This window comes from Coturnix japonica, chromosome 19, assembly GCF_054131305.1.
Source record: "Coturnix japonica strain WE chromosome 19, WE-NBRP24, whole genome shotgun sequence".
Taxonomy (NCBI): domain Eukaryota; kingdom Metazoa; phylum Chordata; class Aves; order Galliformes; family Phasianidae; genus Coturnix; species Coturnix japonica.
Window position 1 is genome coordinate 3,160,840 of NC_140681.1, and position 25,059 is coordinate 3,185,898.

General features: G+C 49.2%; 1 protein-coding gene across 6 annotated transcripts in view; it reads right to left on the minus strand.

Annotated features, from left to right (window-relative positions):
• The window catches only part of RALY (RALY heterogeneous nuclear ribonucleoprotein), a 93,763-nt gene extending 69,350 nt beyond the window's left edge, over window positions 1-24,413 (minus strand). Inside the window, exons 1-2 of one of the 6 annotated variants that reach the window (XM_085519508.1) lie at window positions 24,296-24,388; window positions 16,491-16,630 (exon numbers count right to left, since the gene is read on the minus strand). The gene's annotated coding sequence lies outside the window, so the exon portion shown is untranslated. Of the gene's footprint in view, window positions 1-5,173; window positions 5,290-16,490; window positions 16,631-24,295 lie in introns of those variants that run through there. The other 5 variants (XM_085519510.1, XM_015881353.3, XM_015881356.3 and 2 more) reach the window with 5 other exon arrangements.
• Between the last annotated feature and the right edge of the window lie 646 nt (window positions 24,414-25,059).

The window sequence follows — 25,059 nt, forward strand, 5'->3', positions numbered from 1 at the left end:
AACACTGCAGCAGGCTTCCAGGTTATAGCTGACCCATAAGCTGAAACAAATGACAGCTCTGATTCTGAGCCATCACATGGAGTGTGGAACTCCAAACTTTGGGCAGTTTTTTTTGCACAGCTAAGAGGGTTGATCCTGCTGGAGTTTGCTGCTCACATCTTCCCCTGCACATCTGGGGAAGCTGCTAAAGGTCCACGTTCAGAGGGAACAACTGCATTTATCTATATGGATATAAGACATAAGGATATCTTGGAGCCTCTGTATGTGCATGTGAGAGAAACTGAGTTCCCTCCTGGCCTCCTGTCAGAAACATCATTACTCCTCATCTCAGCACTGTCCTCAAACTACTGTGTCTCCTCAGAGCGATACCCTCATTCTCTCTGGGATCCCTGGGTACCACTGCCTCTATAGCAGAGGAGGTGATTAATTCCAGGACAGCTCAGCCACCACAAAAACCACCAGCAGAAAACTGGGACAACACAGTTCAGTCCATTGTACCTCACTAGATATTCCTGCAGACAGAGGCTTCTCCCTGAACCCACTCTTGCTTGAAGGAATGTTTCTACATTGCAAATTAACACCATCCAGCCTTGTGCTGACGGAAATGCTGCATAACTCACATTGTAACCCCATGTCTTCCCATATGGGTTCCTTCCCTTGGATGTGAAGTGCTTCCTGGTGCTTCAGCATGTCCCCTCTCTGTGCCATGGTGAGCAGCACCAATGTACCTCCACACCGACCCACCCCACTGGTTCCTGTTTTCCACTAAAGTGCTCACTAAGACCTTTGGTTGCTCTGGGATGACATCTCCAAGCCTAACAGGTGCTCTATCCTTTCTATGCAAGCAGCTCCATGCTCTCTGCAGCTCCCAGCATGGCTATGGCAGGGGCTGAGCTCTGCTCTCCCTGCTGCATCACAGCTTTAAGAAGACTCCTTGAGTCTCCATCCTGAAGATGAGCTCTGCATGGGCTCAGCTCCAGCTCTGCAGAGTTACAGCAGGGCCTGAGAAAAGCTGCACAAGACAGAAAGTGCAGCCCCAATCTGTGGAGATGACAAAGCTCCCTGGCAGCCTTCTTGCAAGTTTTCCCACTGCATTGCCTCTCTCAGGCAGCAGCAGCACTGCACTGGCTGGGAAAAGAGGGAGCATTATAAAAGCAAGAGGGATACGCAGCTAAGATACAGGGATAAGAGCATTTGAGTAAGGAGCACTTCAAAGTAGCTCCTTCACAAACACATGAAGGACCCCTAACAGATGTTTGCAGTCATACCTGGAGCTGATTTAAACAAAATGTTTATTCTCACAACCAGATGAGAGTCAAATTAGGAAGCAAAACCTCTTCCCCTTCCTCTTCCCAAGCCTCCCCCAGGCACACAGCCCCTGCTGCTCCCACTCCTCCCAGCCCTGTCTGCAGGAACCAAACTGCTTCCCACCTGCAAGCTTTCAGCCCACAAGAGCTCATTTGCTCATTGCAATCACACCGCAGAGCGACTCTCAGAAGCCCTCCAACTTATCGGGCCAATCACAACTAAGCAGCACCGCTTGAATTTCAAACATGTTTTCTTTTTAAGTTGAACAACTCCGACGGCTCATCATCCAAAGCACTTGGAAAACAAGTCTGGGGAAGATAACAGGAAGGAATTCCTTACTGTGAGGGTGGTGAGGTGCTGGCACAGGTTGCCCAGTGAGGCTGTGGATACCCCCCCCTCCCTTGCAGCACTCAAGGCCAGGCTGGATGGACTGTGAGCAAGCTGGTGTAGCGGGAGGTGTCCCTGCCTACAGCAGGGGGATGGAATGAGGTGATCTTAAAGTCCCTTCCAACACAAAGCAGTCTATGATTCTATATGAAAAAGGAAAATGAGCTTGAGGGAAATAAATAAAATATCAGAGTGTAGCAATGAGGTGTTCCCAGCATCAATCTGATCCACACACCTGAGAAGGACCTGCCAGCTCTGTGTGTATTATACCTGAGAATATACACAGGCTATGCAGGCATTCAAGCTCTCAGAACTCCATGCCTGTCTCTCCAGTGCTCAGCTTACAGCCTGGAACCTGAGCCTGCCTGCTCCTCCCCTGTGTCCCAAGGCAGCCCTGCTCCTCACTGCCTGCACAGCAATCAGGGCACTGCAGGACAGAGCCAACAACCACTGCTGTCCTGCACACCAGACATTCCTCTCCTAACACACAGAAGCTCACATCTCACCATATCACGCTTCCTGCTTGATTTAAGGATGAGCATCATAAAATGGCAAGTGCTTTTCAAACTGGTATGCTCTAATTGAGAGCCCCTTGCTTCCACCAGAGACCATATGAAATCACTTAGAGACACCACAACGTTCTAATATGCGAAATACAAACATGAGAACACCCCTGGCACAAAGTGCAGTTTGAGACCAGCTGAATTTACCAAAAGAGCTTTGGAATGAAGCTTCTTCTTGCAGCTCATCACTTTTACTGCAGGTTGCAGGCATGGAAGTTGCAGAATCATATATATTTTATGAAAAAGATGTCATTCAGTGTCTCTTTTGGAGTGATTACACGAAACAATCCTGTGATTGCTAAGTACTGATTTACCCAAAAGAGGGTGGCAATGAACAAAGGGCAGATGGTTATATGGTGAGGGATAACTGCATGCTCTGAACAGCACATCCCACGTGGTGGGGAGAAGCAATGCCACAGGGCTGCCAGGACAGGTCTGTAAGGCAAACTTTATTTGCTATTTCAGCATGCTCAGGAATTTCTTGTTTGGCAGGGAGGGTTGTTTCCTTTCATTGCTGCCCACACTCAAAACAGCCACCGGTGGTGAAAAGGCTCACCAACCTGATATGACCCCAGCAGCCCATCTGAATGTCAGATCTCAGAAGGAAATGCCAGCCCCTTTTTCACCACAACACACGCTTTACCTGCAAGACAAGCCCTACTACTCCAGGAATCACTGTAGTCCCGTCTCCAGCCCTGGTTTCTGCACAATGCACAGCCTATGAAGCAACTTGAAACTTCCATGAAATCCAAACCATGAATTGCTCACAAAGCCTGATGACTGTGCAGCAGATTTAGCAGATGCTTTGAGTGCAGGGAACCTACGGAATGCTCCAACTTCAGCTGCAGCCTTTCCCCTGTTGCTTCAAAGTGGGACCTTGCCATGGACAGCCCCACAGCACTCTGCCCTTATGAACCCCAAGGGTCCAGACAGCTCAGACAAAGCCAAAACACTGAGGAAACTGCAGCAGCCCTCAGCTTGCTGGCAGCTTCCAGCTGGGTCCCTTTGGTTCAATGTACCAACACAAAAAAGGTGTAACCCTACCAGGACAGGCAGAGGTCTCTATGCACAGAGGGAACATCCTGAGTCTCACATCCAATGCTTTGGAGAGGGTCTTAGCAGTCCAATATCAGCTTCTCTCCCACAAGAGATATCTACCAGGACTCTAAAAGATCTAAATGGGGTCCTGAGCTCTTCCCTTTGTCTGAGCAGATGCCAGCCTAGATGTTCAACAGCTGTAGCACTTCCCTCCCTTCTGCCAGCACTCCAATCCCCCCAAGCCCCTCACTTTTGGCAGCCTGGCTTTTCAGGCTCCTCAGCACATAGCAGCTCCCATCAGTTTTGTACCATGCAAAGACAGGAACTGGGGTCCTAGAAACATCACAACAGGGTGGCACATACAGACCCTGCTGCCATTCTCACAATGACAGCCTTGCTGTGTCCTTAAACGTAAGTGCAGGAAGATTAATGTGAGTTTGGAGATGCAGATGGGACAGCCCTACTCAGCAAGGGACCGGGCACATCATCCCTGTGGGGATACCAAGTGTGCACCACCGTGCTGTCTTTAGGGAGAGCAGGATGCCAAAGCCAGGCACATGGCTGCAGAGCCAAACTGAAGACTCACAGCAAATCAGGGAGGTGTAACATCATGACAATGAGCTGACAGGTTCAAGCATGGCTCCTTACTGCTGTGCTCTGTGAGATGTGCTCATAGCACTGTGCCTTTCAAGGACCATGGTCCCAACCAACTTCCCTGGCAGTCCTGTCTCACAAGAGAGAAAGCAGCAACTTTCCTCACCACCTCTGCTCTAAATACACACAGAGCACACCGTGTGTGTGAGGCACACAAAAGCAGCTGTAGGACATCTGATCCCTTGATAAAATCTTAGTCATGCTCCTGGAATGAGAGACACCAAGTAAAGGAGAAGGAACATTTGCACCAAGGAGGTATTGGTGCCCCTGCAGATGGGAACTGCAATTGTGCACAAGAACAGAGGGTTTTAGCTGCCAAGGAGGAAAAAAATAACCAAATCTAAAGCACTGTAACAGGGACTTTTGCTAGTTCCAAATCATTATTTACTCACCAGATCAATACACAGACCAGGAGCGCTTTGCCCAGTGAGAGGTACTGCTTGAATGAGGGTCTCTGGGGCAACGTAAAGGAAAAAATAGCCAAAAAAGATATTGCACTATCAGACTGAAGCATCTGCTGATAGAGTCGGCAAGTGAGCAGGGAAAAGGAGTTATAAGCTTGCGTTTGCTCTCAATTTTTCTCCTGGTGATTGATGGACAGAGGGCTGCTGGGGTTAGGCAAGAAGAGGAAAGGCCTTTCTCTGCAGCAGCACACCAGAATTCAAAAGGAAGGTCAGGATAGAGCCATATGGGCGATTCAGAGGTCCATGCACATACCCTCTGCTTGGCAGAGCTAAATGAGTCTGAATAGAGCTTGTAATGCTGCTTCTTCAGCAGGAGCTCCCTCCAGGACCACCACCCAGCCCTGCTCTTACCAAAGCCCAGTATCCCACTCTGTCTGCAATCTTAACTCCCAGTTATACATGACAAATAAAGAACATCTGAGATAAACCCGTTAGCTCCAGAAAGCCTCTTCCTTAGCACAGCAGGAAGACCCATCCTTCACTAGCATGGATGGCAAGGTGTACCCTTTCTCATCCTCAGAACAGCAGCCAGTATCATAAAAAGAAGGAGCAGAAACAGAGGCAGCATCTGACCCAGCATCTCCTGGCATGTAGGCATGCAGCCCAGTAGCAAGGATGCACACATGTATTTCCCCCTCAGCAGGAACAAGGCCTCTATGCACCTCCTCCTTTAGGGACTACAAGCAATTACACATAGCAGAAGCAGTGTCTGCATCCCAGCACCACATCTCTGTGCTGCCCACAGTCTCTGGATCATACCTTCCAGTTGTCATTTGTGTGCAGTCACAGGCTCTTCAAGCACAGGGTGGTTTTTTTGCTGTCACACTGTTCAGACATCAGCAATACAGGCTGGTCACCAATGGAACTCCAACTGTTTTCCCAAAGGAGGCTGTCAAAGCAGCCAAACTTCTCAAAGGCTGTATCCACACTGTAGAAAAAATATATCCTTAGGATGCTGATGGCATCAGGTCCCACAAATGACCCAACTGAGGCACCAATTGGTGAGCACCACCCTTCCTACCCTGCCCACAGCATCCTTCTGAACTGCACACAGGGCAAAGCTCTACTACACAAGATTCATAGGCCTGGGTCTCCAGTTGGAGTGTGCCTGCACCCACCTGGGTACTGCAGGATATGCCTGCAAAAGGATGAATTCTTGTTTGCTGTCGTCCTTGCAGGAGGGTGAGAAAGAGGGAGAAGGGAGGCATGGGCAGAGACCTCCTGGACCAAACCTCCAGCACAGAGCAGCCCAATTCAACAGGGGTCCTCAGCAGCCTGGATTAAGCAAGCATTTCACCATTTCTATAAGCATCATCCACTGTCTCTGATTTCAGAGGCAGGTACTCCTCCGACTCCTGGATTTAGCCTGATTTGTTAAAAATTGATTTCCCATTTCCATTGGCTTAAGGGAAAACAAAAATAGGCTGGAGGAATATTTCTGATTCATGCTGCTTAGCAGACACATGCAGCTGAGAAAACAGAGGTCTTGCTTTGTTCTGGAGATGGCAGGCAGGGATATCAAAGCAGCATCTCTACTACTGTGTTCTGGGGGGATATAGCAGAGACTCATCCCCCAGTGCTCCATGCTCTGGGGAGGAAGGCAGGACCAAAGTATTGCTACAGCAGGAGCCAGCTCCTGTGTGCCTGCACCAGCCAGGACACGGCAGCTTAGCAAAGCACAGCTCCTCACTGTACCTGCTGCATCCAGCTTACTGCCTGTTCTCCTAGGATTTAAAACAAACTTTACTAAGGAAACACGTTGCACAGAGACCCACAGAGAGAGCCACCTACTTTTTTGTGATAGATATCTACACACAAGGTTCAGCACCTATCTTCATTGCTGGCATTACACGAGGCTTGTCTCTGCTTCCCCCTCCTGCTGTTACACCACACTTGGCTTTTCAGAAGTGCCTACAGAAGGCAGATGTGACAAAATACCCTTGAAGTCTAAAACATGCAAGTGTCAAAGTCCTGCCTTTAAACTCAGCTTATTACATACAATTGCGCCTTCACATTATGCACATTTCAAGGGAGCAAGCATGCTTTGCAAGCATGACATATGCTGCCCTGTCCTCACTTGCTGAAGCATGCTTGGACTGAATAGGAGATGCTGGCAGCATCTCCCCTGGCAGTTCAGAGCTAGAAACACTGCACCAACAACATCCCAGCATTGCTCTCCTGTGTCTGCCAGACTGCTGCTCTTCTTGCAAAAAAACCTCACAAAACAAACAAAAAGCAACCATTCAAAAGCCAAAAAACCAACCCCGCTGCCTTTTCCCAATCAGAAAAGGTTTCCACAACAAATCACACTCAGCCTAATTTCTCAGCACATCAGCTTACTGGGCACAGCCTCTTCCACACGTAACTACTGTTGTGGATCAAGGCTGGCTTCATTCCCAGGGTCCAGGGACAGGAGGAGAAGCAATTACAGGCATTCCACTCTTTTCTATTGTGCAAGGCTGCTACACAGCTTAGAAGAGGCTGTAATGATTGGCATCACACAGACAAGCACCAGAAATCCAGGGCTCACAGGAGCAGGAAAGCTCAGACACAGGCTGAGATGTTTTCTCTGCCTGCACCACATCTCCTCTGAAGTGCAGAGAGGTCCCCATTATCTTCCTGACACCTATAGTGTTTTGGTTTTTTTTCCTTATACCTTTCAATTCATAGGAAAAATGCCTTTCGTTGTCTCTCTTTGCAATAGAGCGAATGGTGCAAAGTTTGCCCTTTCCCCTGAAGTCCACCCATTATTTTCAGCCAACCCCTCCCCAAAATACCTCCTTAAAACAGCAACAGCTGAGCACTTCCTTCAGATTTCAGCACCAGCTTAATTCAAACCTCCCTGTGACTTTTTATCTCTGCCTCATCACTGATGCAGAAACACTACGGAGATGCCAGACTTATCTGTATCATTGTCACTCCAGTCTATTAGCTCAGCAGTCTCAAATGTGCATTTTTCCACCGTGCCAGAAAGCAAGTTGTGCAGACGAGCACTAACAAGGCATTTCTCTTACACCATGAGCCTGGAAATCTTCTGTGACACAGCAGATAGGCTCCTACAGAGCTCACACTGATCATCAGCAGATAACACGGAGGCGACATGATGACTGTGGATGCCTCACACCCACATCTCATCCCAGACTACCTGTGACTTGCAAAGCCATCTCTCCCCAGCTGCTTTTACTGGGTTCCTCTCTACTTCAATTAGAGAAGCAATGCCCTGCACTTCTGGCTTCTGGATGTGATGTGGCACCATTGGATGGACGGCACCCAACCAACCCCAACCAGCAGCACACAGGTTGGAGGCAGAAGGCACTGAGCTCATGGCAGCCACATCTCCCAGGGGGTGACAACAACCACAGCAATATCCAGCTAGTTGTAAATCCACACTCCTCCCTACCCCCCCAGTCTATTCAATACCTCTGTCTATTGCTGGCAGGCTGGAGCGTGACACAGCAGTATTTTAGAGAGAGACAGCAAAATACAACTGCTCACCATAAAGCATCAAGATAGCATTGATTCACCAAGAAACAGAAGATTTTGGCCAGGGGTGGGCACAGAAAATCCTGGTAGAGATGTAAAGGAGAGCAGTGCAGAGAATCATAGGATGGCCTGGGTTGCAAAGGATCACAGTGATCATCCAGTTTCAACCCCCTGCTGTGTGCAGGGTTGCCAACCAGCAGACCACGCTGCCCAGAGCCACATCCAGCCTGGCCTTGAATGCCTGCAGGGATGGGGCATCCACAGCCTCCTTGGGCAACCTGTTCCAGTGCGTCACCACCCTCTGGGTAACAAACTTCCTCCTAATATCCAACCTAAATCTCCCCTGTCTCAGTTTAAAACCATTCCCCCTTGTCCTATCACTATCCAGCAGCTGGAGGCACGGCAAACATGAGCTCCCCTTTCTCCTTGCATCCCAAAGCTCCTGGAACTGCAGAGATAGGGCACTCACCCACCAGGCTGTTCAGAATGAACATCCTGCTAAAACAAACTCTTCAGAAGGTCACAGTGAACGGTGATGAGAGCTTTTGCACAGTGAGCCAGACAGCTCCAAGCAGCTGGACCTGCAGGAGAAGGGCAGCAGCTGACAGCCCAGCTCCCATAGCCAGCCAGGCACTGCCCCCTCCTCTCCCAGCCCAGCTCTGAGATGAGCAGAGACCTGAACACGCTGTAAGCTCCTCACAGCCTCTCACTAAACATGCTGCCCTCTCATTATATCAAATGGCACAGGATGCAAAGCCAGACCTTGTCTCCAACAGCACACTATCTTCCTTTCATCCAATACAATCACTCCCACAACAAAAGCTTTATCTCCTCACACTCTGTGTTTCAAGACCTTCCATTTACTGCTCACCCACAGGCAGGCAAAGAAAAAGAGACTGACAGGTCTCAAAGCAAAGCCCTGCACCCAAGCACCTAGTTTTCCAAGTGCTGGGTGCTTCCACTTTGCAAGCACTGATTCTCACAACACAAACCCTTCTGCATCCCTCTATAAAACAAGTTCCTTTGCAGTAACAACTTTCTGGGCTGAAAAAATATACATGGAATATCTCCAGAGTGTATTTGGGATGAGACTGTGGTCATTCCCTCCCCAGCTGTGTAGGTCCCATTCTCAGAGCTATACTGCAGCAGGGTCAGGATCAAACCCCCATATAAACAACCACTAAATCCATACATAAGATAGCTACCACATAACATGACTTTCACAAACCAGCATATTTGGATGTTACTTCATAGCTATGTTTAAAGCCATTACTCATTTTTGTTGCAGCCTTCTCAGAGCACAATGAATTAATCAGGGTATTGAATTAGCGAGGTTAGATCCAATTAGCTCAATTTGACCCAGATGCTCTAACCAACATTTTTCTAATATATTGGAGCTCGTTATCATGCAAGTTCACCTCAGCCCCATGTGAAATACATATATAGGCTCCTCCAAGGGATCCAGGAGAGATGAAGGAAAAGCTCCATCTCCAGAGAACCACAGAATGGGTTGGAAGGAAGCACAAAGCCACCAGTTCCAACCCCCTGCCATGGACAGGGACATCTTCCCCCCACAGTTGGGTGGCTCAATCCATCCAACTCAGTCCTGAAGACTTGCAAGGTGTGGGCATCCACAGCTTACAGGGGCCATGTGAGGAAACACACAGCTCAGCCTCTGAATGTCTTGAGCCTGCTGCACATCTTCATAGCTACTTCACCTGTCTATACTCAAGGGCTGGATGCTTGAGGGCCCTCCCCAGGGCTTCCCTCACCTCTGTGCAACACAGTGCACTGGCACAGCCCGCAGAGCAGCTCCCCATCCCCTCCCATCAACAGTGCTCACCATGGGGGACCTCATCAGGGTCTCACCTCCCTGTGTTTCTAAAGGGAACAGTTAGAGCTGAACAACAGCTCTGCAGAGCTGGGATGGCCCTCCTCTCTCCTCACTAAATATAGATGTGAGATAGATCAAAATAAACGTGCTCATTGAATAAGTGCTCACTACTGTGAAGAAAAGTTGCATAACCCAACCATGAACCCTGCCTGCCTGCTTCTGGCTGAAATAGTGGATTTCTTTCTTTATTTGTCTTCCCCTGACATTCCCTTATTATAACCGCCAAGCCCAAGAAATGCAATTAAAGCTAAAAGTCTCTCTTAAAGCCATTCCCTTCTTTCGAACGGGTTCCACTTTATTGGAACAGCAACTGCAGTCAAAACTTTAGCAAATATAATTTGATATGGGGGGGGAACAAAAGCCCAGCCTGACCAGCTGCTCCACCAGGATTCCCAAACCCACAGCATGAGAGGCCAGGGGAACGGAGGGGCTTTGTGCACAAAGCCACACAAATAAAAACAAACGTGTTGGGTCGAGAAGAAAGCAAATTAACAAGAGGATATTTCTTCCTTCTAGTGCCAGTTTCAGCTGACTGAATGACTTGCCACAAACCTCTAATGCAGTATAATTGGGAAGGGGGGAATACAATACAGTAGTTGCTTAGCCAACATCATTATTTTTCAAGAGATCCCAACTTTCACTCTGCACTGAATTCACTGTGCCTTGCTGCACTTTGCTATCCTTTGCTCTATCTTCCCTTATCCACCTCCACTCACTCCAACATGACAGCCAGGTCTGGCTACCCAAGAGCCTTCCTAAACCTAATAGGACTAGGCTGGAAGAATTTATTTGCCCAGTCCTAAGCACAGCAGCATGACAGCACATGGAGCATCTTTGCATGGCAGCAATGCTAAGTGCTTTATGAATGCAGTGCAGGGCTGGTTACACCATGACTGGATGTAAGCAAAGGCTGCACCTGCAGCCCTGCTCCTCCTTGCAAAACCCCATAGAAAAGGTGACAGCATATTGCAGGAAGGAGCATCCTACACATGCCTGTGTCTTACAGATGGTCTAAAGATGGTTGAGGTTGAGTCAAGCAAAAGTTGAAGCCATGAAATAAATGCGCTGTTATCTATATGAGCACCAATGCATACATGTGGGCCCAGGCATAGACATAGCAGAGATGTGCTGCAGGAGGCACAGCCACCAATGCGTGTAGGAATAGAAACGCCTCCTCTTATTCCAACGCACACAACTCTATCGTTGAGTGGGACAATCTGCCAGGGAAGGGACAGATGGACAAGAATCTCTCTTCTCACAGCTGAGGGCACCCAATCACCATTCCCAACAGGTCATCTCTGGCAGAGGAGGCAGGAAGGTAACCAGCAGCCCCACATCAGCAGCCTTTTGTCAGCACAGCATCCAGGCCTGGTCTGGCAGAGGGTGAGATGGATACCTTTGTCATGGTGACACCAACATCCCAAGACCCTCCATGACAGTGGGATTCCATGTGAAGTTTCAACCACACCTCAGAGAGCTGAAGCAGCACCCAGTCCTCAGCTATGCTCACTAATGGGTCCTTTCCCACACAGCCCAAGCTGATATTGATCATCTCCTAATTAAGCACTACAACATTTACCAGCTGTAGGGCCACCAGCAGATCACCCACAGAGGGAACCCCTGGCTGGCTCAGCACCAGCTGCCATGTGCCTCTGGACAGTGCTAAGGCTTTATATACACTCCATCTTCTGTCATTTTCCACCCTGGAGGAAGCAAGCCTCTAAATTGAATTATCACAAAGAAATCAATTCCAGATCAAACCTCTGTGAAATTATAATTGCTTTAATGATCTGCAGGCTGGAATAGACAGGGCCCAGGGAAAGCGTCACAGACTTTTCCTCCTCAATTCATAAAGCTCCTATAGGAATCAGCCTTTATTCGCAGGGAGCATTAGTGTTTTTTAATTATGTTTTAATTTAATCTACTATTAATTTTCAATTATTGTTATTGCACAGGCACTTCCTTTTCCCCAATGCGACTGCAGTGTGGGCTGCTGAATGCCAACTAGCTCTGTGGCAAGCTGACAGGCAGCAGATTAGCCTTTAAAAAGGCCTTCAACAACTGATGTTGATGAAGACATTCCAGCCAAACAACAGCAAAAAAAGAAAAAAAAACAATATAAAAAAGAGAAACAAACTCATCTGAAAAGGCTATCAGCAGCCTGCTTTGCCTAGAGGCTCCAATCACTTAGGTACAGCACGCCTCTGAAGTCTTTCATTACAACTGACATTCTGACAACTACTGGGAAAAAAAAACAACCCTACAACAACCCAACTCACAACATCATGGGCAGCTTGAAAGCAATCATTAGACACGGACCAAAGACATGCAAGGAAATGCACGTCCCCCTTCCCTACCTAAAGACGCTGGTAGATGCTGAATTAAAAAGCAATTGAAGATACCTCCTTGATTAACTGTAATTGTAAAAATAGCTCAGGATTTTCTGCATTACATGTTAGGAAGAAGAGAAGGGATGTGGCTGCCCACCAGAGCTGGCTGGGACGGAAGACATGAGCTTCTGCAAGCCATTTAATTCTTGAATTTCACATTCCAGAGATTCTGCTCATCAGAAAGCTGCTGGCTCTACGGGTAGATGCTCTTTACTATAGAAATCGTCCAAGATGCCAAGGCAGAAGAGGTGGCACCTGGAAAACAGAGGACATTTCAAGCCCCATCGGCTCCCCCTGCCATTGCCATAGATGCTCTGGGAGAGGCTCATAGAAAGGGATGGAGGTGGGCTTTGGGTGTGCTCAAACTGCCACATACAGCTAAAAATCACACCCAAGAACCGAACCAGTGAGACCTGCCAAAGGTAGCTTTGGATCTGACAGATTCACACACTTCCCGCATGCATTCAAAGCAAGGAATTGAGCAATTCATGCATGTTGTGAAACAAGGGCATGGGAAGCACCTTTGCTCACACAATATCATGCTGGATGAGCCCATCTGAGCAGAGACGAAGCATCACTGCAGCAACCCCAGCTCTTGCAGCAACACACGCACACAAATCCTTCTAGAGTTGTTCTGTGGAAGAGCCTTCTTGCAGCTCTGCTTTCAGGGATTGGATCTCTGAGCATTTCTTTGTGCTCCCATATGCTGACACTGAGCTGGGATCAACCTCCCACAACCCAGGGAAGTGACAGAGCTGGTTCCCCACAAACTGGGAGCACAGAGATCACTCCACAAGCATTCAGCTGCCCCACTCCCTGAAATACAAACTCTAACTTGTGGACAGCAAGGAGCAGGGAACTTTTGGATAAGCCCAGAGGAAAAAGAATAGAAGACAGCCACTTTTCAATGAATGAGAAATGACTTGGGCTACTTCATGAGGTCAGATAGTTCCTTGTCAGTAGCACGGTCCAGACCCACAGGTAGCTGCTCCTACTGGGGCACTGTTTATCATAGAGCTTAATTCTCTGCTACATTATTGCCAAACAGCTTGTGTTGAAATCAGAAAAATAATTCCCAATTCATAGCAGAACATCAGAAAGCTAAATCCTCATCAGCTCTAAAGCGTTTTTGGATGAAAAAGGTTACACAGCAAATAAAACATTCCTGAACGCCTCATTTTGTATATCATACCTGGCTCCCGTATCACCATTCTCCTGCAAGTAGCTTGAAATGAGCTGCATTTTGGCTTGCCTGCAAGCAATGCCTGCAGCAGGCAACTCAGAGGCCTCCCAGTCTGTCCAGCCTCTAACACATACCATGAACAAGCAAAATAGCAGTGCAGATTAGCACAGCCTGCCCACAACGCAGGCAGTAAGGATGGACACAGCTAAGGTTTCACTTGGAACACCAGCAGGCTTGTCTGGCCAGTTATGTGCTCCAGCATATAAGCAACAGAGACAAAGGACAAACATGGCCTGGAGATTCCAGAACAGAATGGAAAACCACCACAGAGATCAAGAATTCATGCTGGATTCTATGAATTCCACAAACTTTGAAGGCAAATTGGTCTGTTCAAGAGAGAAAGCCAACAAGACTGGGTATCTTCAACAAGGAGATATACCTTCCCCCTGTTAAGAGTGTTCCCCAGCTATCCACCCTGCTCCATGCAACTTCTGCTCCAACATGCTGACACAGGACCTGTGTTACAGACACTGAGCTACACTCACCTGCTGATACACTGCTAAGCAAAGACCTGCGCAAAGAGTGATAAAAGCTTTACATCAGGCCTACAGCATCTCAGCCACTCAGTTCATTTATTACACCCACACCAGCAATGCCATGAATCAGAACAAAGCACTGGAGTTGTAAAAGCCACCTTGCATTGCCACTGCTGGAGGACCTTGCTCAGCAGCCCTGATGGGGAATTCCATCAATCTACTCTAGCACACAGCCAGACTGAGCAGGGACAGGAGCAGAGCCTGTCAAGTGTGGAAAGACACCCTGTAAGTCCCTCCACATACACACAGCAGCCTTACAAAGCCATTCTTTTCCACATCCCTATGAGACAGAACCCACTTTTCTCACCTCCCAGATGCCTTTCTGAAGAGACAGGGTGGTTCACACACACAGAATCCAGCTGTGGAGGGCTATGGGGAGCTCCTCGCCACCACTGCAGCACAGATAAAAGCACTCCAGACCAAGCAATCTGACAAAGCTATTTTTAATTCCTTTAAATCAAGTAACTCATGCTAATTTGCAGCCAAATCCCCGAGTACAGGAGGCACCACTGACATCTGTAAGGGTATGATCCCTCTTCCAAGGGACAAATAAGATCTCATGGATAAGATCTAGTGTCATATTCTTATCTTACAGAGTCTGAGGAGGAGCAGGAGATCCCCTGCTTTGAGCATTACTTCAGGGGTGGTCAGAACTACAAGTTGACCATGGAGGAACAGGCTGCTTTCCGCAGGGGTTATGTTTTATACATGATACAGCACTGCAGCTTCTCTAGCACACTGCTTTGAAGAGTTATTGTTTATGAATTTGTTATTTTAATAAACTGGAGCCAGCAGGGAACGCAGCATTTCCAGCTCTAATAGCATTCTTGTACGATTTAGGTCAAAATAATCCACGCATTTGGAGTTAAATCAAAGCACACCTCTTATCACACACTCAGGTAGGAATAAAAAGAGCAGCAGCAGGACAGGGCTGGTAGACTGACCCAGCACCACACTGGAGCTGCTACTGGTGCATGCTAATGGGAAAAGCCTTGGTGGGGCCCTCAAACCACAGATATCCCTCCCAGGACTACTGACAGCTTGCTCCCTTGCTCCACCTGCTTCCAGATGCCATAAAAGCACTGCCCTGGTTGCATGGCTCTCCTGACAACATCCAGTCCAGCAGGTGGGAGAAGCTCCAGGTTCCTCCAAACAAGCCAGTATTCAACCCTCAGCCCAAAAGTCACTGCAGATGCATCCCACACCAGCACCAACAGAGGCACTGGGGTGGGCTCTGTGCATGTATTGGGAATCTGGCTCCCAACAGAGCTGAAAGGCAGCTGTGAGCATCACAGCAGTAAGGGACAGCTTCCTCAATAACATCAGTACACCAAATATTAGGTTTTTTTCAGCATGAGACCATCAAACCAAAGGTCCTCATTAAGGAAAACCAACCTCAGCATCTGTAAAGAACAGACTTGCATTTCAAACCTGGTACAGCAGTGGTCACTTATCCATGACTACACATCCTGACGAATACAGCTACAAAACAAACCTGTTCTCCTCTAAACTCTGGGGCTATTAGCATTGTCTGAGCTCAGCCTTAAACCCTCACCTCCAATCTAACTCCAAACTTACATGAAAACAACATAAGCTTCATGGAGCTGCTGGAAGGTTCAGACAGGCTCAGACACCTTGAAGGGCAAAGCTGCAACCCAACAAAGTGCACTGACTGCCTCACTCATTTTGATCTAAACCAGCACTTCATTTCTTATGTACAGCATTCTTCACCTCCTTTCTCATGCTCAGAAAACAAGAATTTTACACCCCGTCTTTAGAATCAAGCCAGGAGAAAATTACAAAACATTTCAGCATCTCTATTTGCTTTGTAACCAGAATAGCTGAGAGCCACCTGACAGCTCTGGGGACTCCACTTCTGTGCTTGTGCATAAACCAGAGACAGCAGCACGGCGAGATTTTCTGCACAGCTCTGATCTCTGCCTTTATTTTTAAACTGCTACTGTCACCGCAGCATCTCGGTTCACCTTCTGCCCAAAACAAATTGAACAGATTTCCCACAGGGTCTCCTGACTCACCAGCACATTCTCCCTTTAAAGGTCAAAAAAATATGTAGCAACAACAGGGATTTCATTAGTTCCCTCTTAGTTTCAGTCAGTCAGCGGGGAATTAAAGAGAGATTGGTTGCACTCAGGAGCTTCCCTAACAACGCACACTTCATCTTATTCGGGATGAAGGGAAAGAGCAGCCATAGGAAACATCTTACCCCTTTTTTTTCCAGCTGAGCACAGCCAGAGAGCACTTAGCAAGGTGGTCTCTCCAGCAGAGATGTCTGTCCTGAGCCAGCTCCTTGTTCTGGGTTCATGTATTACACACCGAGAGTGCAGCCAGAACCCCTGCACAGGATGTGCAGATGGCTTTTTCACCTCCAATTGCTCCTTCATGCCTCTGTTTCAAGCAACTCCAGATTTCACTTCCCTGCACCGGCGCCTGTTTCTACCCCTCCCCAACCTCAGGGACCAATGCTCCTACACTAATAACAGCCAGGGCTGCCTTAGTGCTCAACACCTACCTGCATGCACTACTTGAGTCACAAGGACCTGCTCTTTGCTGAGAGATCCTCAAGTGCCAGCTACTCATCCAGCATGCAGAACTCCACACTCAGTTCTGAGACTCCAGAAGCAGGCAGTGCTTGGGGATGCCTCTCACCTGCTGAAGGAAGATATGACAGGTACAGCTCTTCTTTTGTCCCAGGTGTTTCTTGACAAACATGTAGAACAGCTTTAATACTAAAGATATCTTCCACACAACACTGGATTGTATGAGGACATTCCTACACTCATCTTCCTCTGCTCTGATCCTCATCTGCTACCGTTTCCATTATGATTGCCCACAGGGTTGCCTCACCTGGGATAAGAAATTCAGGTTGCAGAGACGCTACTTGAAGGCTCCCTGGGAGAGGAAGCTTCAAAGTTCCCTCTTCAGTTTTAAAATAAACCACAGATCCTCTACTTATCAATTTTCAATGGATACTTAAGGTCCCACGGGGTCACGTTCCCAAGTTTTCTGTACTGCTTCTGAGAGAACCAGCCTTTGCATCCTCACACAGCTTCAAGACATAAGAACTGCAGAACATGTAGAAGCCCAGTGGACTGGTTTGGGTAACCATGTGCCAGGGCTGGAGGCAAACAAAGCTCAGAGGACACAGCTCCAGTGCGAGATGAGCAGTAGCCCCTATCTGTGATCCCCACCACTTTCACCCCAGGACAGCACTTCCCACAGGACAACCACATCTGTCCCTGGCACCACATCCATCAAAGCAAAAAGGGAGAGCCAGAGCTACACCACATTCCTGACGTCCTTCTGGGCAAGACAAGTTGTTTGTTTTCAACTCATTTTATCCTCCACCAACAGAACCTAAGCGAGAAAAGGTCATGAAATACCAGAACAAGATTGGCTGGGGGGGGAGAGGAGGAGGAGGGAGAGTGATTTGTGTTTTAATAACTCCAGCAGCAGAAGCACAGCCTGGAGAGGCCAGCAAACACACTCTTTATTCAGAGCAAAGCAAAAAGGCATCTGCTAGACACACAGCACAAAGCGTTTAGTATTTCGGAACCGTAAGGCTAATCTGATGTGACACTCCATCAACCCCTGACACACAGCGTACATTAATCTTTCATCAACAAGGCTCCTTGCAGCACGTGGTGAGGAGAACACTTTACCTGCATGCAGGTCCCCCCGGGGCTGTGCCCTTGGCAGTGCTCCGACACAGGCAGCACGTGGGCCGTCCTCCCCGTCACCGCAGGAAGGGAACGCTGTCAGCCTGGGTCTTTGTAAAGGGATGAACACGCATCTGACCTACATAGCACACAGATGTGAGTGGCCTTACGTTGCACGCTGTGGATTTGTATGCGAAAAACATTATTAAGCACCACCTGCTTTGCCTGGAAAAGCATGTGAAGAAAAGGCAGCCGTACACAGGAGGGCTGAGCTGGGTTTCAGATGGGAGCTCTGTTTCATCACTTCTCTCCCTTATTGCACCTTTCTCTCTACAAATGATTTTGGCACTGTTATACCAAGGATGAAAGCATCATGAGCAGCCCGCTGGGGGGATGCTGCACAAACCCAGCCATGTGCTCAGAGCAGCTTAAAAACCTTCCAGAGCCCTTTGAGCACTGCAATAACCTCAGCTCTCATTCTGCTGTCCCCTCTTTCCCAAAAGAATGCCCACGCACAGGTCACCCTGCCAGCACCAGGTGTTTGTTCCTGTCAGCGCTTTATGTTGAGAAGAAAAGTAGGAAAATAAGCAGATACAGCAATATGAAACAAAACCTGTGCCGTCCGGGCAGAGTAGCCGTGCTCCTACACAAGACAAGCTTCTAGCAGAGTGTCACCTCCTTACAAGCCAATGCTAAGCCTTGCTAAAATGACTGCTATGCTCCTGTGCTAAATGTCACATGCCACACATTGCCAAGGCTCCCAGCCCCTCCATGACGAAAGGAACCAGGACAGGGAGAAGCTACAAGGATGGAGAAAAGCAGGGAAAGAGGCAGGACAGATGGAAGGCTGGGCTTGGACACACACAACTCCCCATCTTTGCCTGTACATCAAGTTGTTTCAGGCAGGGTGAAAGGGGGAGAGCTGAGAGAGCAGCAGAGCAAACCTCCAGGAGGGTGAGCTGGGAGCACAGGGAGCTGGCTTTACTCCCAGCTCCACCACCACCGAGGTCAGGCCCAGTCACATGCCCTCCTACCTCTTATCTATTTAGAGCCTAAATTCCAGAGCCACAGCTCCTTCTCACTGGTTCTGGGCATGCACCCTCAGATACTACTGTACTGTATTGTGAGCCCAAGCTGCCCAAAACAGGCTCCTTTCCTCAAACATACAACAGCTTCGTTTGGAAGGGACCATAGAGATAACTTAGCTCCAATCCCCCTTGCCACAGACAGGTTTGTCTAGTCTTCATTTGCTGAGCCACAATCCCCTGCGCCGCTTCTTCACAACAAGCTGTAAAATATAGATGTTTACACTACACAAGGCTAAAATCTATCAATTCTGAGGTCACGAGCACTGTGTTTTTCCCCTCTTGCAAAGCAGTACTTGAACAGACATACATCATCAGCTGGAAGCGCACAAAATTGGATGGTGGTGTGACACCTGCAAACTGAAATGATAATAAAAGCAGCAGGTGCAGAGAGGAATCTGCCTCACCTGTGCACATCCCCATACATCCCCTCCCCCCACAGCCCAGTGCTCAGAGAAGACAAGCCAGCAGCTCTTCAATTGCTCTGGAAGTGGACAGCCAGATCAGATGCTCCATTATCTGGCAGTACCCAGCCCTTCATTTGGGGAAGCGAGGTAATGTACGATACACTGTGCAACATTTACTGACAGAACACAGATGAAGGGCTATCCCCAATGATCAGCGTTCGAGCCCATCTTCAAAGTGATTTGAACATAATCTGCACAAAATAAACAAGCAGACAGGTCCTGGGAGCCAGGTAGGAGCTGACAGCAATTGCTTTTTTCCAATGCAAACAGAAGGCAGCCAACAGCACAGGGGGGCTGAGCCCTCCCTGCTCGGCATGCGAGCGGGGCAAGAAACCCAATTTAATTGTTTCTTCACAACAATGTTAATTAAAACCATCTAAGCCCTTCCTGTCCCTCTCCTGCCACCAGGCGTGGTTCTGCTCACAGGAGGCATTACCAAACCCTTGCTTATTACCAGTACCTCCCTGAAAACACTACGTGCGCTGCAGCAAAGCAGCTGGGAGCCTATTTGCAGGTAAGTACTGCTCCTCATTATCAGGAAAGAAGAGCTATGCCCACTCCTGATGCTCATCTGTGGCAGCAGTCGCTCCCCATATGCTGTCGAAGCTGCTCATTGGTGTGGGTTTCACATGGAATCCTGCAGCAGTTCACCTTCAGGAGCTTCTCTTTACCATCCTCTGTACCCCACGTAGCTGCTGGAGGGAAGCAGGGCATCTGAGCTGTGTGAGAGTACCTGTACCAGAGCTTCCTCTGTGGTTTTATGGACAATGAAGTTCCCAAACCGGTTCCACCCCTGCAATGTGATCTGTAGGAACGGCTCCTGTGCCTGCAGGGAAACACCAGGACGTGGGCAGCTACTGGAACAGGGAGCATGAGCGCAAGGCAAAGTTTTACTGCTCTGTGGAAATGAGTAAGCATGATTCAGAGTAGATTCTGTAGCCAGAGCAAAAAGAACAAAGCATAAGCGACTGGAGAGGCTCAAGGGGATTTCTGCTGTGCTTACAGCCATTACAAACACGCAAAAGCAGCCCTGCCATGCTTGTTCTCCTGGGGCACATTGCCACAGGGGAGTGCACAGCCCCCATGCAGAGCCAGCAGCAGCACCTGCCCCCCACCTTCACCCACACATGGGGCTCACAGGGCAGCCAGCAGAACCAACGCATCCCACATCCTGAAGGAACATCCTGAACATCTTCCCAGAAGAGTTTGCTAAAAGCAGGAAGAAAAAGGAGATTCAAACTGTCTGAGAAAGGCAGCAGAAGCCAGGCGAGGAGTGCAGCAGCCATATGTCCCCTGCCTGGTGCCCTTCACTGCTCCAGTCCTGAGCTCAGGAACCCGCTCATAAATCACAACATCCATCTGCTCCCAGCTTCCAGAGCAAAGTCATCTTTCACACAGAAGCCACCCACATTTCTGGGTTTCAGTACATCCCCAGGAAGGCACAGATCCCCATATGGAAAGACATCCCCCCTCTTCCCCTTCCAAAGGGACAGTGGGACCCAGCAGGACACAGCCACTCCATCTCAGCACAGCAGGGGATGTGCTCAGCTGCCTCAACCACCGCATCCCGCCTGCCTGTTCCTCCACAGCACACAGCAGCAACCAGAAGATGAGTTCACGTTCATTCCTACCGCGGCTGCATTTGCCTGAACATGAGCTGCTTGCAAAGGCATCTGATAATGCTCTGCCACTTTCCAGCCCCTATTGCTCCAAACCATGCCACAACATGGAATAGCTGAATTCATGCAGACGCAGCCCATGGGCATCTCTGCTGTTTATTTCAGCCTTCTTCTATGCAAAACCAACTAATGCTGTGCTTTCTGCTTTAAAAACAGACTTTCCAGAAATAATAATAAGGGGGGAAAAAAAGTGTTTGCAAGGCAACTGATTGAGCATACAGATGGTTAAGAAACAGACTGCTGGAGGAGCAGGAATGCTACTGAACCCAGTGCCTGACACTCTGGCCCCTGAAATCAGTGGGGCAACCTCCCTGTCCCTGTAAAGCCAAGGGCCAAGCCTCACTTCACACACATATTACTGCAAGCCAGCATTCAGTTTCAGCATATTGTTAAGAATACTGCCTTCAGACAATGTTATTTGGTGCAGCAAGAGCAGGACCAGAGCCTTCCCATAGAAGCAGCAGAAGCTGCACCCCTGGAGATGGATTGTCAGCACCCAGGCCTTTCCCTATGGGAAGGTGCAGTGACCTCAGCAGGGAGTGTGGCAGCACTGGTTGTGTCAGTGCTATACGGGAGCCAAAGCCATGACTCACACTGCCCTTATAGCCTTCCCCTGGACATCCAGAGCGAAGCCAGGCACGCAGCACAAGCATGAGGGCAGAGTCTGCAAGACGCCTCCTCCTCTGCCACACAGCTCTGGACCACATTAATAGGGCTGATGCTGTTATAAGATCGTGAGCTTTTCCCGAGAGGGAAATTGTTCTCATTTTAAGAAGCAAAAAGATGTCATCACCGTTATTCCTTAAACAGGGACCTCAGCAGGAGCTTATAGAACTGCAGGATGCAGGAACATACTTCTAGTTGTCTGTGCTGGAGCATCCTCCGTGCTGTTCTCCACACCCCCAGCTCAGGCTGCAGCCCTACAGATGCAGTTTCTGCTGTAGGCTGTCAGCCTGGCAGCCACAGGATGCTAACTGCCATCAGTCTCAGCTGCAGGGAACACCAGAAGCTACAAGAAGAGCTTCAGATCAGCTATTAGCATGCGTATTTCTTGTTTCCATGCAAACTGTGGATTCCCTCAGATGTGCAAAGGAAAGCAAGTCTTTGCTCATCATTACAAGCCTTTGCTTTCACACGTGCAGCATATGAGATGCAGAACTGGAAGCTGCATGCAGCTGTGTCACCTCTCTTCTGCCCCTTGTAAAGTACACACAATTAATCTGGTAACGGAGATGCAGCCAGCAAACACCTGCCTCGCTAATTAAATACTCATGTCAGTGAGAAGCTCCAACACGACTCACTTGATTCAAACAGAAACAGGTAGACAGGGACTGGTGGCAAAAATAGGCACAGCTCACACGACCGCAAGGAAGGCAGCAGCATCCCTGTGCACAACAGCAGAATCAACTTAATCGCGAATGACAACTTCTGAAAGCCTCTGCTTTGGATTCATCCTTGCTATTTTTCTAGGCCAGCTGCAAAACAAAAGCTTTGTCTTCTTAAAATGCAATCGCCTGAGGCACCTCTATAGAAAAAAAAGTGACATAACTCAGGTCTGAAAAATGCCTATTGGGTTTCAGATTCTCTTAGGAGGCTCTTTGCTGTTCAGCTTGATTCAGATTACCCACATCAGCGTGGACTCAGCCTTGGCTGCAGGCACAGGTATGAAGAGTCATCCTAAACGTGTGCTTTTTAAGCAATACAATTAGACAAATAGACAATTAGAGCTCTGCAGTTAGAAAAACCCAACTTGTTATTGATCTGCTGGGTCCTCCCATCCCCTGCAGGCTCATCAATGCCTCACCAAACCCTGGCGCCAGTTATTATGAAGTTACCTCTGCTCAGAGCACTTTCCTCCAGGATGCTTTTATGGTGTTTTTAACCTTTCCAGCACAGACCTCAAGCTGTGACCGAACAAGTAGATGCACAGGAATCATAACTTGAGCCCAAAGCTGGACTCCTTGATGCTTCTCTCCCCACAAGGCCTCCTCATTGCAGTCATACTGGAAGAAATGCCTTCATACTCCTTTCAAACCCTGAACCACACAGGACAGCAACTCAATGGGAAGGGGATGAGAAAAGAACAGCCACGATTGACTTCAAGGCAAACACAGCCCCTTCCCAATGCATGTAATTAATGCACGTAGTCCTGCGTAACCCCGCAGCACCTGCAGGATGTCAAACGTTTTTATTTCCAGACGTTCTCCTCAAGCAGATGCAGGTTTACTGGTTTACTTCGAGGTCTGAGAGCTCCTCATGCAGCCACCAGCCAGGACTGAACACCACGAGTTCTGCTGCCTTCGTTGAAGCATTTGGGATGCAGGCAGCTGGGAACGCAGCAGGTTCTGATCTTTCACAAGGATCGATTCCCATCGCTTATTCCACGTAACTGCTCCTCTCCAACAGCTTCACTCCTCTCTTTACAACTCCTAAATAAAACCTCCTGACCGCACTCACTGCCACACATCTGCCTTTCCTAAAGAAAGCGGATCCTTAGAGACCCACCTTCCATTGCTGAGCCGTTCCCTAAAGGCCACAGCAGCGCTGCCCCACCAGCAGGGAGTGCATGCACAGCTCCATGGGCACCTTCCGACCACCTGCATCCAACAAAGCACAGCCAAGCCAAATCCAGAGCAGGGAACCCCACGAGATGCCACGCTGTGGGTCAGTCCGAGGGTCTGCTCTGCCATGGGCTCCTCACTCATTGCTCTGCTCATCAGATAACCGGATAAAGGCAGCCCTTTGCATTACACATCCACAGCATCCCCGTCCGGCGGCTCTGCTGCTGCTTTGCTTAGAAAAACTCCTCCTCTCCTCCCAACCCTTCGCTTTAGAGGGGGAAAAAAGACCAAAACAAACAAACAAATAAAAAGAAAGAATAGCAAGGAGCCCAAACCGGAATGAAGCGCAGAAGGAAGGAGCGGGCATAGCGCAGGTGGGAGCGGTACTGCGGGCACGGAGGGAGGCGGCGGGGTCCGCACTCACAGCGCAGCCGGCGTGGGGGTCCCGCAGCTCCGTTTCCTTTCTCCCCTTAAAAAACACGCGGACACCGCAGACTTCGCTCTGATTCAGAGCCCGGGTAGTGCCACCAGAAGGCGGAGCGGCTGCCCGAGGAACACCACGTTTAACCCGCACAGAAACAACCCAGAACCACAAAGGGCACATAGAGACGCTGCTCCCCACGCCGACCGGCTCGGAAACGCGCAGCACCAACTCTGCGCCCGCGCACCGAGCGCGCAAAGTTGGTCCTCCCGCAAGTGCCGACACCGCCGCGCTTTCTTTTCCTCCAGGTAACAGAGGATCGGGGGAAAAAAACGCACAGGATGAAGAAAAACAACTCGATAAAATAATAACCCAGGGATGGTTGGGGGGGGGGGGGGGGGGGGGGGGGGGGAAGAAAGAAAGAAAAAAAAAAGAGCGAACTCACGTGCAGCAAAACCCCCCGTCTCCAGCGGGACGCCCGGCAGGACGCGCAGCAGCACTGCCCGCGTCGGAGGAGGAGGAGGAGGAAGAAGAGGAGGAGCGGAGCCCGCCCCGCCCCGCCGCTCCCTCAGCTCCTGCCGGCCGATCCACGGCTGCGCGTCGGAGTCTTGCGCGCTGCTTGCGCTGCCCGACAGCGCAGCCCGGCTCCGCCCGCAGACCCGGGCTGAGCCCGAGGAGTCCGGGAGCGGCTCCGTCGGTGCTTCCCGTTCCTTCCTCCTCTCAGCCGGCTGTGCTCTGCTCGGCTGCTTCTCATGCTCACAGATTTATCAGTGATTAGATGTTTTCTTGCCAAAGTATTGTAAGGTCTTTCTCAACAGCACGGACTCAATGAGGTTCTACACTCCAGACCTGGCGACACCACCACCTCATCCATCCCAACCCCTCCTGGAACTGGGGTTCTGTTCCCCCACCCAGCCGGGTGCAAATTGAGGCCATCTCCCCTGAGACCCCCACCTCACAGCAGAAAACGATAGACTGAGCTGCCCTGCTCCCTGATCTGCTCCCCATCACTCAGACAATTTCCTTCTAAGCTGGCTCTACCCTGTTTTCTTTAAGGTCTTATTTATTATTGCTTAACGATCGCTTTAAAGACGATGGGTGGGAAGCAATACAAAAGCATCTTTCATTATTCATTAAGGACAAACGATGCAGGGGTTTTGGAAGGGAATGGAAAGTACACACACTTTTCTGCACTTAAAACAATTATTC